Source organism: Mustela lutreola, chromosome 15 (assembly GCF_030435805.1).
Source record: "Mustela lutreola isolate mMusLut2 chromosome 15, mMusLut2.pri, whole genome shotgun sequence".
Taxonomy (NCBI): Eukaryota; Metazoa; Chordata; class Mammalia; order Carnivora; family Mustelidae; genus Mustela; species Mustela lutreola.
The window spans coordinates 41,735,352-41,750,187 of record NC_081304.1 but is presented as its reverse complement, the minus strand read 5'-3'; the positions used below and the strand labels follow the sequence as shown (position 1 = coordinate 41,750,187).

At 46.7% G+C, this 14,836-nt stretch overlaps 1 non-coding gene across 1 annotated transcript; it reads right to left on the bottom strand.

Moving 5' to 3' along the window:
- Window positions 1-5,170: 5,170 nt before the first annotated feature.
- Window positions 5,171-5,384, bottom strand: LOC131817306 (small nucleolar RNA U3). The gene has a single exon (XR_009348487.1). It is a non-coding gene; the product is annotated as a small nucleolar RNA U3 (small nucleolar RNA).
- Window positions 5,385-14,836: the final 9,452 nt, after the last annotated feature.

Genomic DNA, 14,836 nt, shown 5'->3' with positions numbered 1-14,836 from the left:
TAGGTGGTCTACACAAATCGGTCCCTAATCTCTGGCTCTTGTCCAATGGGAGTTAGGGATTTCAGCTGTTTCCTTGGGTGGAATGAACCCGGAATCATGGGTGCATCACCCACATTTGTAACCCACTGGAGCCCAGAAAAACCCCAAGCTCCACACTGTCCAGCCCCAGAAGCTTGCAGCAGATGGCCCTGCATCCCAGAGGCTGGGAGGTCTGATTATCCTAGACCCTCAAATCATTTACGGATTCTGACCTTTCCAATTGCTTTCTATTTAATCTGGGCTGGAAGACCTTGATTTTTGTTTTTTGAAAATCTAGGCTCTCTTCCCACCCCACAAATGAAACTGTCATCCTGCGAATTATTATTATCTGGATGGGCAGGAGCAGAATGAGGCCCCACAGAAGCAAGTGAGGCGGGGCAGGTGGGAGTAATCCCATGTGCCCGGGGTGGGGGAGGGTGCAGCAGATGGTTCCCCAGGCAAGCCTTGAAAGCCAGGATTAAAAAGTCATTTTCAGCATGCTGAAAATGGGACTGCAGATTTGGGTCACCACAATTAACTCTCTCCCAGCTGCAGGCCAGATCCTTGGAGTCAAAAGGAGGTGCCCTGTCTAGGAGAGATGCTAGGTGAGAACCCCTTGATTTCTCCTCCAAAAGCTTCCTGGAGAACATTTTCTGGGCTGTGAGGAGGGAGCTCAGGACCTCAGGGTCAGCCTCTTCCTAGAGACAAGGCTTCTGCTTCCTCTCTAAATGCGGACTCTCTTGTCAGAGGGAAGTTCTTCCAAGGCCGTAGGAAGCCCTGTGCCTCCAGAGATGGAGTTCTTATCAGAGACCAAAAGTGGCATCTCATCCTGTTATCAAAAGTACTGCAGGCATTTGCCCCACAAAAGGTGAAATACTGCCTTGCCGATTACTTTCTGTGCTGGAGCTGCCACCGTTGTCCCTGGACAGGATCTATCGCTAACTGTCCCTGGACCCACCCCACCCCTGACCATAATTCCTTTATCTTAAAATCCAGTGTGTTGAATTCTTTTCCCTAAGGAATGATATTCCATCCCCCACCCCCCACACTCTTGAACTATAGAACTGCCAAGTACTGGGGTTTCCCTTTTCTCTTTGTTTACCAGGAAACTCAGAGCCAAATTCGAAAACTAATGTCATGGTCTCCATAAATGCATTTTACTTTTCCACTTACCTTGTTATTCTAATCTACATAGTCTGTTGGTTCTGATTTTGTTTTCCTCTATATATTGCACTATATTACTGAATGTATCCTATGTGTTATACCACATCCTTTGTGCAACTATGTAGAATATAATTAAACACAGAAATAATCCGTACTTTCATTCATGAATGCAACTTTTGCGATATGTACCAGTTAGATGTTTAATATGGTAGTAAGTGAGTGGCTGATACAAATAAAAACACATTTAAGCATTTAGCACCTATTCCATCCAGGTACAATGCCTAGGACCTCCTATGTTATCGACTTTAATCTAACAACAATTTTTACTTTTAAGATTTTTATTCATTTGAGAGTTAGAGAAAGCACAAGAATGGGGGAGGATCAAAGAGAGCAAATGACTCCCTGCCCAGCAGGGAGCCCAATGCAGGACTCGATCCCCGGACTCCAGGACCATGACCCAAGCCCAAGGCAGCTGCTTAACCAACTGAGCCACACAGGCGCCCAATCTAACAATAATCTTAAGACATAAATAATTGGGTTGGAATATATAAAACACTTAGCCCAGTGCCTGGGCCACTAAGCAAGTGGTAGCTATTCTTATTAGATACTATCATTCTCATTGCAAAAGAGGAAACTGTAGATCTGAAAGGCTAAATTACATTGTTGTAAGACCTTGATGAAAATAGCGAACGAAGGGCCTGGCAAAGGGTAGGCAGAGCAAGCCTTTGACCACATCTCCTCGGCTCTCTGGAATCCACTCCCTTTGCTTTCAGAGAGATGTCCTGACTGGGAAAACTTTTCCGGGCCTGCGCCAGGCTTCATCCCTGCCTCCTGGGGAGGAGCATGTGACCCAAGAATGGCCAATCAGGGCTCTGAACTTAACCCACCAGTCATTGGCTAAGGAAGGAGCATGTGACCCAAGCTTGGCCTATCAGTGCTCTGAGTTTACCTCACCACTGTCCTTGGCTCAGAGGTACAGCATGTGACTCAGATCCGTCCAATCCAAGTGTCTCCTTGGATTCTTGTGAGCCTTTTTAAGAAAAGTATACTCCTTTCTGCTTATTATGAGTCGGACAGTGTGTATAACAGGAGGTTGGGCAGTCCTTTTCCTACTCTGAGTAAAGAGCCTGTGCGATAATGGAGCCCAGAGAGTGGGGACTCCAGAGGCAGAGAGAGTGAATGTGGGTCCTGAAGATATTCCCCTGGGTTCAGCAACATCTGGAGCCAACGGTACCTGTTCCAGGATTAGTGGGATTGCTGAACCAGTAAATTATTATTTTTTTGCTTAATACTGTTTGAATTGGGATTCGACCACTTACAATCATAAAGATCCTATTTATACAGGCGTTCAATACATTTTGTTCCTTTACTTTTTTTCCCTTTTGATGGACCTGCCCAGTGTCTCAGCTAGTAAATGGCAACAGCAATATTGGAACCCAGTTCTGACCCCAAAGCCCGTGGACATCACGTTCCCTGCCTATAGGAACTCCCACCATATTGGGCTTCCAGAACAACCCACATGGAACAGGTGGATGATGAGCCAAGGTGGGGAGAGCTTGGCCCTTGTGGAAAAGATGTGGGCACCATGCCCCTGGAGCCTCCTCACCCTGCACTCTCTTTCCCAGAATCTGTAAATGGTCTGGGAGAGGCACAAATGCTGAGTTACAGACAGGCCAGCTGGCCCTCCGTGTTTCTGTGCAAGTTGTTGATGCTTCCCCTGCTTATTTCAAGGAGAATTCTTGCCTCAAGCAGAGACTGGGCAAAACAGACATATTCACAGCATTGGACTCCGACTCACCATGTGACTCCTTTGGTTGAGTCACCTCCCTCCTGAGATGGACTTTCTTGTCTGCAAAATGAGGCAAGCCTCATTTTGAGGTACAAATGAGATCTCTTGAGCAGTGGAACTGGAAGGTTCCACTCTGGAAGGTGGCGGCTGGGTAGTCCAACTGTAGGACTAGGCATCCCCTCTGTAGCATATCTGGGAGTACTTGAGGGTGTGGGTGAACAGGTCTATCCGGTCTGACATCACCTCCACAGCTCTGGAAAGAACCTCTGCTCCCGCGGAGCTCAAGGCCTCATGTTGCACAGTAGTTACCATTGCCCAGAATGCCCTGTTTGTGTGGCAGTCCCCCCCCACTTCCCCGCCCCCAGTCTGGACTCTTCCCCCAACCCCCCTTAGCATGCTGCCCAGCTGCCCCGGACCTTTGAGGAGGATGGAAGCTCCCTTCCCCAGTCCTGTTCTCACAGAAAGACTCCCCAGGGAGTTGTCTACTGTGTGTCATAATACACCTGTAGGAAAATACAACTACTGGAAGGCTGGGTGTGGCCCTGGGTCTGTGAGTTTTGTTACTTTCAGGGTGTCTCCCCTGTAACAGGCAAGTGCACCAAGCTATACCTATGAGGATGAAAGCACCAGTGTCCCCACTCAAGGACAAGTTCAACAAGGATGAAAGATACTATTGTTAGAGCCAGCACATTCAAAAGAAATCAGCTTGGTGAAAGAGTTCTCTAAGGGAGTTGCTACTTGCTACCCCATTTTGCTTACTCTGGGCACCAGAATCATAACCTTAATGATTAGCAAGGACCCACCCCATTCAGGAGTCAAAGATGATCAAAAGAGGGTGCTGATAAATGTTAAAAAACCAGCTCTCCAGGAAAAAATATATTTATTATAAACTTTACATAATTTATATATGTTTATTATAAAATTTTATAAATTTTATAGATAGAAAAGGAATGTAGCACACCATTTACAAATAACAGTGCAGTACTGTAAATTCCAAATGGGCAGTTGGTTATCATGATGATTCTCAGGAAGCTTGACCTTTGTTGAACTCCTGTGTCCATAGCCAAACTATGGTTGCAATTCAACCATGATTTGACCAAATCAGACTATGAATAAATACTTGATTACTATCCCATTCAGCAAAGAAGGTGCTCGTGTCACAAAATAAGTGAGTATAATTCCAATGTGAGTATGGGTTGATATTCTCCTTTCTGTTGAGGAGTAAGGCTGAAGAGAAACAACAAAGATGTCTATTGGACCTTCATTTGTTCACTAATGACATAGTGACTCCTTTGATGAATCAGCTAGTGGTTTTTGAGCTCTGGGAGAACATTTCCTGAATTTTCTGTGCCAGTCACAACGTAATAATCATAGATACAATGTGCATTTAAATCGAATCTTCATTATTGATGTTTCTCTGTCATTTTCTTTAAATCTATGCAATCAACAATTTTCGTGATGTAAATACTCTCACCATGGCTGATTTCAATCTTCCATCTGTAAGTCACGGAATGTGGATTTGGAAAGAGATGTAAAATAGCATGACATTATCTATAGTATTTCTGCCACACAGACTAGGTGTAAATAATCTCAAGAGCATAGATGATAATAAAATGTACTCAAATAATTGGAAAGTGAGGTGTTCTGAGTATTTATTACTTTTGTTTTTACCATAATTGATTTCATTATAAGGATATATGATATACTTATGTATACCTATACTTATCCAGCACTCCACCACCAAAGATAGTATCAAACCACAATCCTGGCTCAAACCATATTTGGTAAAGAAAACTAGATTGCTGTCTCTGAATGTTAATATCTGATGAATTTTTAAGGCCAGTCCTCTTCCCTAAGTGTTATCATTTGCCACGTGGGTGAGGAAATAATTCAGGGCTGTTGCGGAGGTTGTAGGCTAGTGCTTCTCAAAGTGTGGTCTCCAGCATCAGGATAACTCCAGACATTTTGAGAATGCAAATTTTGGGGTCCACTGCCAACCTATTGAATCAGAACCTGTGGGGACAGGGCCCTGACATCTCTCTCCCATGTTACTAATGTGTATTCAAGGTGTTTCTGACAAGTGCTCAAGGTCCATCTTTTCTAGGGACTAATAGTTTGAATAACATTGCTTTTTTGGGTGTCCCACATTGTTCTCACCCCTCCCTGTGGGTGATGGAGTGTCAGCCCCCCCCCAAAAAACCCACTCAGATGGCATCCCTTCCCTCCTACTCCCCCAAAGGAGGAAAAAAACCATCATTAATGACAGAGGGCAGCTGCAGAAGCCACGCCCAGAGCCAGCTTCACAGGCAGGAAGGGACCCTGCATCTCCTCTTCGTGATTTCAGGTACTCTACACGTTCAGAGAAACTTCTCTAGTAATGAAATATAGAAATGATCCCTGAAAGTATAGTCTTTAGAATGTCAGCTTTTAAGTTCAGAACCCTTGTTAGGGCTTTCAGGCGTGCTCAATGTACAGTAGTTAGGAAAAGTATTCTTGTTTATTGGTCTCTGTGCAAGGCTTCACCTCCAACCAATAAGCTTTGCAAAATGGTGCTGTGGGACAGGTGCTTCTCTAGCCTCTGTGGCATAGGGCTCAGGGCTGACGTGATTTTGGGGAGATCAGTGCTGTCCTACACTGTGAACATAGCAGGGTGGTTTAAATTGGTTTTAGTCTATTTTAACTATACTGGAATTAAAATTAAAAAAAATACATGGATTTTAGTCAGGAGAGGAGCTTCTTGCTTTGACTGGAAACTCAGTGTAGATGTTGCATTTGTTCTGTCCTATGACTGTGACTCTGATATAAAGTTAAACATTTTTTTCTCTTGTAAATTAGCTAAAGAGACTGAAACCCTGGCTCAGATGGGCTTGAACAGTAAGTAATTTTATAACTTTTCATAAATGAAGTCCATGGGCTCTGGGGTTGGTTGGTTGGTTTACTCAGCATCAGCATCAAGGACTTAGTTTCTTTTCATCTTTTTGCTATGTTAACCTCCATACTAGTTCATCCTTAGGTTGTTAGCAAAATGGCTGCAGTGGCTCCTGCCATCACAACCACAGAGTACAAAGTCCAGAGCAGGGGTTCTTTTCTGAGCTCCATGGATATGCTCAGGGATCCATGAGCCTGAATGGGAAAAAGAATCACATCACCAAACTCTAATTAATATTTGTTATTTCCTTCAATTATGAATGTAGGTAACAAACTATAGTAGTAGAAGGGCAGTGTGGGTTTCTGCCAATAGAAATCATATGTATTTTTAAGTAGCATTATAATTGTGAATATATCATGAAAATACTTTATGCTTAATTTGAAACTGTAGTAGTTATTAGACCTCTGCCACTAGAACTTGATATTGAATATGTTAATAAAGTATTGCATATATTATCATAAATTTGTTGTTTTCATATTTTAATAGTTATGTTATATTATAATTGTTTGCATGTAGTTTATTTGATGTATTTCAAAATATCATTCTAAGAAGGGGTCCATAGAATTCACCGGACTGCCAAACGGACCCTGACACCAAATATACACTGATGTGGAAGAAGGAGCAAGGACATCTCACACCTCTTGTTGCTCTCAAGAAACATCATATCTCATTGGCCAGAACTGGGTCACATGTCATTCTTGAGCCAATTCTTGTGAAAGGAAGCGCACTTGCCATTGGACCAATCAGATGTAGTCAGCTTTACCTGAGACTTGGAGCTTCTTGGGAGAGAATGAGTCCCAGAACAAAGTGGGGGCCCTGTTAGGGAAGAGGAAAGGAAAGACGAATGCTGTTTGTCAGGAGTTGCTTGGAGATCTACCTCATTTTGTGCCGCATACCAGATGGATAAGAAACAACAACAGCAAAACAGCATGATTTTATGCTAACCCTTGGGAAGAGTAAGAAGGGAAGATGGACTTTTTACCTCTCCAGCAAGTTTTCCATAGGAAGATATGCATGAGTTGAATCTTGGAGAATGGAATGGACTTTAGCCAGGAGAAAGATGGAAACTTGGTCCAGAATGTGAAAACAGTACATGCAAAGGCTAGAGGCATGGTAAGGCATGGTGTGTTCTGAGAACTGCAGTAGTTTAATATTTGATAAGAGAAAGGATAGGAGAAGGGAAGCTGAAGAGGGGGCCTGGATGCTAAGGTGAAGGGTATTATATACCAAGATCAGGGTTTCAATTTTGTCCTGGTGAACACAGGTAGTTTCTGAGATGTTTTTTGTTTTGTTTCGTTTTGTTTTTAATTTTATTTATTTATTTGAGAAAGAGAGCATAAGCCCGGGTGTGGGGGATAGAGACAGAGGGAGGAGCAAGCTCCCTGCTGAGTGGGGACCTGATGCAGGGCTAGATCCCAGGACCCTGGGATCATGACCTGAGTGAAAGGCAGGTGCTTGGGCGCCTGGGTGGCTCAGTGGGTTAGGCCGCTGCCTTCGGCTCGGGTCATGATCTCAGGGTCCTGGGATCGAGGCCCGCATCGGGCTCTCTGCTCAGCAGGGAGCCTGCTTCCCTCTCTCTCTCTCTGCCTGCCTCTCCATCTACTTGTGATTTCTCTCTGTCAAATAAATAAATAAAATCTTTAAAAAAAAAAAAAAAAAAAAAAAAGAAAGGCAGGTGCTTAATGACTGAGCCACCCAGGTGCCCTGAGTTTCTGGGGGAATTTTTTTTTTTTTTTTTTAAGATCTTATTTATTTGACATAGAGAGAGTAGGCAGAGAGGCAGGCAGAGAGAGAGGAGGAAGCAGGCTTCCTGCTGAGCAGAGAGCCCAATGCGGGGCTTGATCCCAGGATCCTGGGACCATGACTTGAGCTGAAGGCAGAGGCTTTAACCCACTGAGCCACCCAGATGCCCCTCTGGGGAGTCTTAAGCAGAGCAGTGATATGATCTATTTTGTTTTTTATCTTAAAAGATCATCCTGGCTCTAGTGTGGAGAATAGAGAGAAAGGAGCAAGCCTGGAGGCAGGGAGACTGGGTAGGGGCCTCTTGTTAAACCAGGGGAAGTGATGGTGGTTTTAACAAAGGTGGTAGTGGTAGGCTGGAGAAGAAGAGGAGTCCTGACGGGCCTTAGAACTTAAGAGACTGGGTGGATCTGGCACAGGGATAATGGTGAGGGAAATAGGTAAGTTCCAGATGACTGCCATGTAAATGGCTTGAGCCAGTGGCGGATGGTGGAGCTGTTCCGTGAATAGGAAGCATGAAAAAATGCATTTGGAAGTGAGGAGAGGTCAGAGTAGACAATATCACTGGTTCAGAATTGGACAGATTGTGATATAATTTTGTCTCCTTTCAGTCTTGGCATTCCCATTTCTTGTATTTTCCCTGAAAGCTCAGAACCCCCACAACTTTTCCACAAGAACCATGAGGCTGGGTCTGAGGGCTGCAGGATCTCTGTGGAAATAAGATGTGGTGGAGGAGGGATGACACCCTGTGATAGAATCTTTGGTCCACTGCTCCAGAGATGCACTGAAACAATAAAACCACTAATTCTGCCTCCTAGTATACCAGGAAATGGAAGCTTTGCAGGAAAAGCAAGTTGTATTATAATTACAGGCTTTTAAATAAGTATCACGGGTGATATTTAACACAAAACAATGAAGTGTTGAAGACCTTATTGTTTTTTCTTTGTCCTGTTCATAGAGTGAAATCAGACTCAGCAGAATTCAGGGACTTTTAAATAGATTTGGAAAGTGACTCTGAGCCAAGGTGCCTGCCACTTTGCAGAGTAAATTATCAAGGCAATAAGAGGCTAGAACTTCAGCCTGGGGAAATTGTTAATTGCTTTGCCCTCTAGTTGTTGTTTCAGTCCTACACTTGCTGTAGACTGTAGCAATCCAAGAGAGGGGCTATAAATTTCATGGTGGGGGGGATCCATGGGTGGGGGTATGGAGGCAGGAAAGGCAAGCAGTTCATTGATGCCGAAGTTAATTACCAATCATGGGAAACATGGACCTTTTAAAGGCAGTTCTGTCTAACAGAACTTTTCCCTTTTGGCTTCGTCCTGTGTTCTTGACTTACCCCTCTGCTCACGCAGACTCACATGGACCCATGAATATTGTTTTAGATACCAGCAGGTGCACAGGGTCTTTAGTCATGGACATTATTAATCCTGGTCCTTAAAAAAGAGGATGCTTGGAGAAGCACATTTCATGAGGAAGTGGATGGCTCCCCTGATTTCACACACCACACATCCCCAGCCCACCCCCTCCTGGGACTTTTATGGTCCTTACTGTTTCTCGACCTATGTCCTGGGATTGGAGCTGGACAGAATGTACCGGGGATGCTGCCCCCGTCCTTACGGGCTGCTGGGCAAAGGCTGGTAGCAGTCGCATGACTTTGGCTGTCGGGGGTGGAGGCGGCTGCTGCGGGTGTCACCTGGTGGGTGGGGTGCTGGAGAGACAGGTGGGTTCTTTCACACGCTGGAAGTTTGTGAAGGCGTTTGGAGCTTGGGAGCTGTTTGTGTCTTCGTCCTGCAAGCTGTCGGATGCCTCTGCTCAAACACAGGCCGGTTCCCCAGCACCCCGCTCTGCACAAGGACTGCCTCGGTGGGGTGCGGTGAGTGTGGGGGGGTCCCCTCCCAAGCAGCCAGGCTTGTCACCCAAGCTTGCTCTCCGGCGTGTCCTCTCTGGTGGGGAGTAGGCACACGCACGTGGCACCAGGAAGCGGGGGGAGGCAGGAGGCCCCTGAAGGCGGGGGATCGAGTCAAGGGAGGTCAGCAGCGGGCTGGGGCCAGCAGCTAGCTCCAGGGTCTGGGGGTCAGAGAGGCAGCCTGAGGGCCCCGCAGGGAGCGGGAGTGTGAGCTCTGCTCCACGGGCCCTGGCCACGTGCTGCTGGCCTTACTGGCACCGCCAGCCGAGTGGGTGGCTCCAGCTGGCAGGCTGGTGATCTGCAGATGAACCTGGTCTGAGTCAGGCGAGGGTGGAGATGCCAGAACAGCATTTCCCAAAGTCTGTTCCGCTGAACACTGATTCCATGGCACCTAAAAAGGATGAAGGGGTTCTGGGATTACATAAATTGAAGAAGCACTGAGTTAAATAAAGAGAGGGCAGATCTCTTTACTGAAAAACTTCTCAAACTTAAAATTTGCTAAGGAGTGTTGTAAACCCTTAGGCAGGGACGGGAGTATGTACTATCTCTCGAACCTGTTTAACTACGGAAACTTTTTTTGGCATAGCATCTCCTGGGGTAAGGGTTCCCTAGGGCAGAATTTGGGAAACGCAGCTTATGCTTTCTTCACATACTGAATCTCGGTGACTGTTTTGGGATGCTCAGATCCTGGTACTGGGATGGTGGATTTTGAATCCAGCTATTGGTGGGGCTACTCTAGGTCTTTAAATTTGGTGTTTCTCATCTTGCTTTCTTTTCCATAAATTATTTAATTCTTGGGGCACCTGGGTGACTCAGTCGCTAAGTGTCGCCTTCAGCTTAGGTCATGATCCAAGGGTCCTGGGATTGAGCCCCGCATCGGGGTCTCTGCTCAGCGGGAAGACTGCTTCTCCCTCTCCCACTCCCTCTGCTTGTGTTCCCTCTCTTGCTATATCTCTGTCAAATAAATAAATAAAATCTTAAAAAAAAAACCCTTAAATCATTTAATTCTTTACTTAAAACATGATGAAAATTTAAAATGTTAACAATAATAGGAATGATTATATATTAATACCCACATAGGTATCCGTTACAAGATTTCAGTGACTTAAGTTATTTTTTTCCCATTCTTTTTTTTTTTTTTTTTTTTTTTTAGGATTTTATTTACCTGCTTGAAAGAGACAGTGAGTGAGCTAGAGAGAGCATGATTCAGGGGAGGGACAGATCAGACTCCCCACCCAGCAGGGAGCCTGACCCAGTGCTTGGTCCCAGGATCCCAGGATCATGACCTGAGCCGAAGGCAGACACCCAGCCGACTGAGCCACCCAGGTTTCCCTTTCCCTATTCATTTTTAATTTTGCTGTTTCTTGCAATGCTAGCCAATGACTATGTCACAGGTGTAGGAACTCAGACCTCTTGATATTGAAACAAGACTGAGAATCTTAAGCTGCCTTGCTCAGAATCACATAAGCAACTTAAGGCAGTGAAGCCAGAGAAGTGGCGAAGAGGGGCCTGTGTGTAGTAGGGCTGGGTGCCTGAGGTAAAGAACCTCTGCCTTGAGTCTACGGCCATACCACCCTGAACGCGCCCGATCTCGACTGATCTCGGAAGCTAAGCAGGGTCGGGCCTGGTTAGTACTTGGATGGAAGAACCTCTGCCTTGAATCATGGAGGGGGCAGGACTGCTGTGAAGACGCATCTGCAGGGAGGATAAGGCGTTAAGGGAGCAACATGTTGTGCTAGGACCAAAGTGGGTTCTGGAGTTGGAGAGACCTCATGCAAACCCTGGCTCAGCCGTTTGTTCATTGGATGTGAAATCTAAACAAGTTTCTTAACCGCGCTGAGCCTCGGTTTCCACATCAGTAAAATGGGGTTGATGACACTACCTGCCTTGCAGAGTATTTGTGAGGATAAATGAGACAGTACCTCTTTTTTTTTTTTTTTAAAGATTTTTCATTTATTTGTCAGAGAGAGAGAGAGAGAGGGAGAGAGAGCGAACACAGGCAGAGGCAGAGGGAGAAGCAGACTCCCTGCCAAGCAAGGAGCCCGATGTGGGACTCAATCCCAGGAAGCTGGGATCATGACCTGAGCCGAAGGCAGCTGCTTAACCAACTGAGCCACCCAGGCGTCCCGAGACAGTACCTCTTGATCACTTAGCACATGACCTGCTGCAAATCAGGAGCTCAGCGAGGATCTTTTTTAAAAAGTTCTGATACAGGAGGAAATACAGGTCAGCTGAGAGAAGGGACCAGGAATGAAGTGCTCTGCTGTACCCCCGAGGCAGGGGGACAGGGGTGGTGTGAATGAGAGGATGCATGGAGTTACCTTGCTGCCGTCAGGATGGCTAAGCTGAAAGAGGCCCGATACAGAATCAGGGTTCTGCTTCTGCATCTTGGGCCATCCTGGCATCAACTTGCCTCTGCTATTACCAGTCAGGGTACCCATGGGGAAAAACCACAAACACACGCAGAAAACTTTAACCTGTGCCATTTATAGAGTCTAGAATCCCTTGATGTGCCCGAGTGGTTCTGCACTTGGATGGAATGGGGGTCTGGGAGCCTGGGGGTGGGACCTCTGACCCAGAAGCCCCCCATTAACCCATCAAAGGGAAAGAAAAGGTCACTGGCGTTTTGGGATGCCTGGAACCTAGTGAACTCAGTGCTTAGGTCACCAATTCACCCTCGGGCTGTGGAGTCCCCTCTAGGGAAGTGATTCATGTCCTAGTGGAGGGGAGAAGGGGAGGAGGCAAAATAATGAGCTGCTGTTTCTCCAGCTCCCTGGGTGGGGCACTGCCTCTGGGCCAGGCACGGGCAGCTGGAGGAAATGATCTGATGGTTCAAGGCGAGGCCTGAATGTGGTGAAACAGTCTGTACCACATGAAGGGAACCAAGGGTACAGCTGGGTTGTGAGCTATTAAGGCCACACCTGGACAGTTTCAAAGAGCATCCTCCTTCATGTGGAAAGGCCTCCCAGCCAGTCCCTTCCTGGTTCTCTGGAAGGGGTGACGGGGGAGGTGAGGGGGCAGGCAGGGCTGAGCCAGGTGCTTGTGGTCTTTGCCAGTGTTTATGGCCCTAGGTCCAAATTTGGATGGCAGAGATGGGGTTATCCCCTGGGCTTGTAATGGTCCCAAAGGCTTCAGAGGCAAGAGGATTCTCTTTCCAGGAAAGGGGAAAAGAGCTTTAGATACAGGCTTGGCAGGGCTTGAAATCCACTCCAGGTCACAGTAACTGGGTGACTTTGGGAAGATTACTTAACCTCTCTGAGCCACACTTTCTTCATCTGTAAAATAACGATAATATGTACCTTGTAGCATTGTCATGAGAATGAAATGAGAGGATATGTGTACGTTATACAGTGCTTGGGCATGGTAGATGCCCATGGTCCTCGTAGTCTGGGGGCGTTTCCTCTGCATGTTTGCCTTCTCCTTCTTTCCTGGAAAAATATGATTGTCTGGGGTGGATAAAAAGTGAGCAAGGGAAAGGCAGTAAAGCCGCAGGGCCCGCAGCCTTCCTTAAATGCCTATGGCGATGGAGAAAGTTATTTCTGATTCCAGTTGTGCTTGGAGAGGACAAGTTTGCGCAGAGAAGTCTGCTTGCCCTGCTTGTCTGTGGTGGCAATCGCCATGGTGTTAGTGTTGCCCTGGGAACCGACACCGGAGAGGGCACACACAGCCAGGATGGGGTTGAGGTGCGCCTGAAGGAGCAGCCGGGACCCCAGGCAGGGAGCCGAACCTCCGAGAGAGCTGAGACCAGAGGAGGTAGCCCCAAGGCCCCAGCCAGAGAGACAGGACAGGATGGCAACTGTCGCCTGGCAGGAAAGCCAGCCTATCTCTGTGAGACCAGCCATGGTGGGGTCCTAGGTTCAGCTCAGAGCCATTCTCTGCCTTCTCTTCCCTTTTCTAGGAAAAGCAAATCAGGTGGGTTGTCTCATGGGCTGTTCAATTTGCCAGGAAAAGGCCAGAGGGAGAAGGCAAGCGGAGTGCGTTCACTCACTCATTCATTCATTCAGCTGATATGTACTGAGCACCTCTTTCCACCAAAAGTATTTTAAACCATAGGCTACTTATGCAGACCAGTGTGACCGTATTCAAGTCACTTAACTGCTGCGGACATCCCGTTTCTACCTCTGTGTAATGGGCAAGAAGTCACTTTCTTCATCTATGGCAGGCACCGAATGGATATTGTTTCTCTTTCTTCCTCACCTTGTCCTCCTTTCCAAACGTCTGCTAAGGGAGGATCTGCGACTGCCGGCACTCACGTGCATGTGATTTCGTATAAATGTGGGGTGTTTTTATAGCTCAGGAGGTGGAAAAGCTGCGGGAGGTGCACTTTTATCTTTCCTCGCTCTGCTCCCTGGGAATCTTTCAGTTATCTGTTGCTTTGAAATGAATCATCTCCAGAAATAGTGACTTAAAACAACAAGGATTATTTTATTATTAGCTCTTGTGGTGCTATAGGTTAACTGGCCTCGGCCATGCGCTCTTGTCTGGGAACACTTGGACAGTTACAGTCAGATGGGAGCTGGAGTCACATCAAAGGCTTCCTTGCTCACATGATGCTGGCCATCTGTTAGGATCTCAGCAGGAACGTCTCCCTGTGGTCTGGGCTTCCTCACAGCATGGCGGCTGGGCTCCAAGAATGAGAGTTCCAAGAGAACTAAGTAGAAACCAAACCGTGACTTCTAGTCACAAGTCTGTCTAGACCTGCATGGAGGAAACTTCGACCTCGTCTCTGGATGGGAGAATCATCGGTGTCACTGCGTAAGGACACAGGGGATGGGAGACCTTGTTGCAGCCATCTTGGAAAATCTCATCCGCCTCGATACCGCACCAGGAAGAATTTTCAGAAAGAAGGTTCTGGCTGGACTGCCAGGTGGGAAGTTGTTAGTGTACACAGAAGCACGAGTCCCTTGAAAAGAGGCTTTGGGTATGAGGTGGGAGAGAGGGGGTTCTGTCTCGGCCAAGGTTGTTCTTGAAACTCTGGAACTCCAAAATTGGATTAGATTCTCATAGGGGAGAATGGGGCAGAAAAATCGAGAGAAAGGGAAACATCCCAGAGTCTGGCATTATGGGGATTTTTTGGGCTTCAGAAATAGCATTTAGTCTTTGTCTGGTGGTGTTCTGGTTTTCTTCCAGGAGACCTACTTAAGCTACCTGAGCAGGGCCCTGGGAGCTTAGGGGATGGGGAACTACACTTGTGTCGGAGGTCAGTGGGCTCCCTGGTGCCAGGAGAGCATGGCTTCAGCCTTCTCCTGGCATCCCCGTTCCAGCCCCAAAGTAGATGACTGTCCCTAAA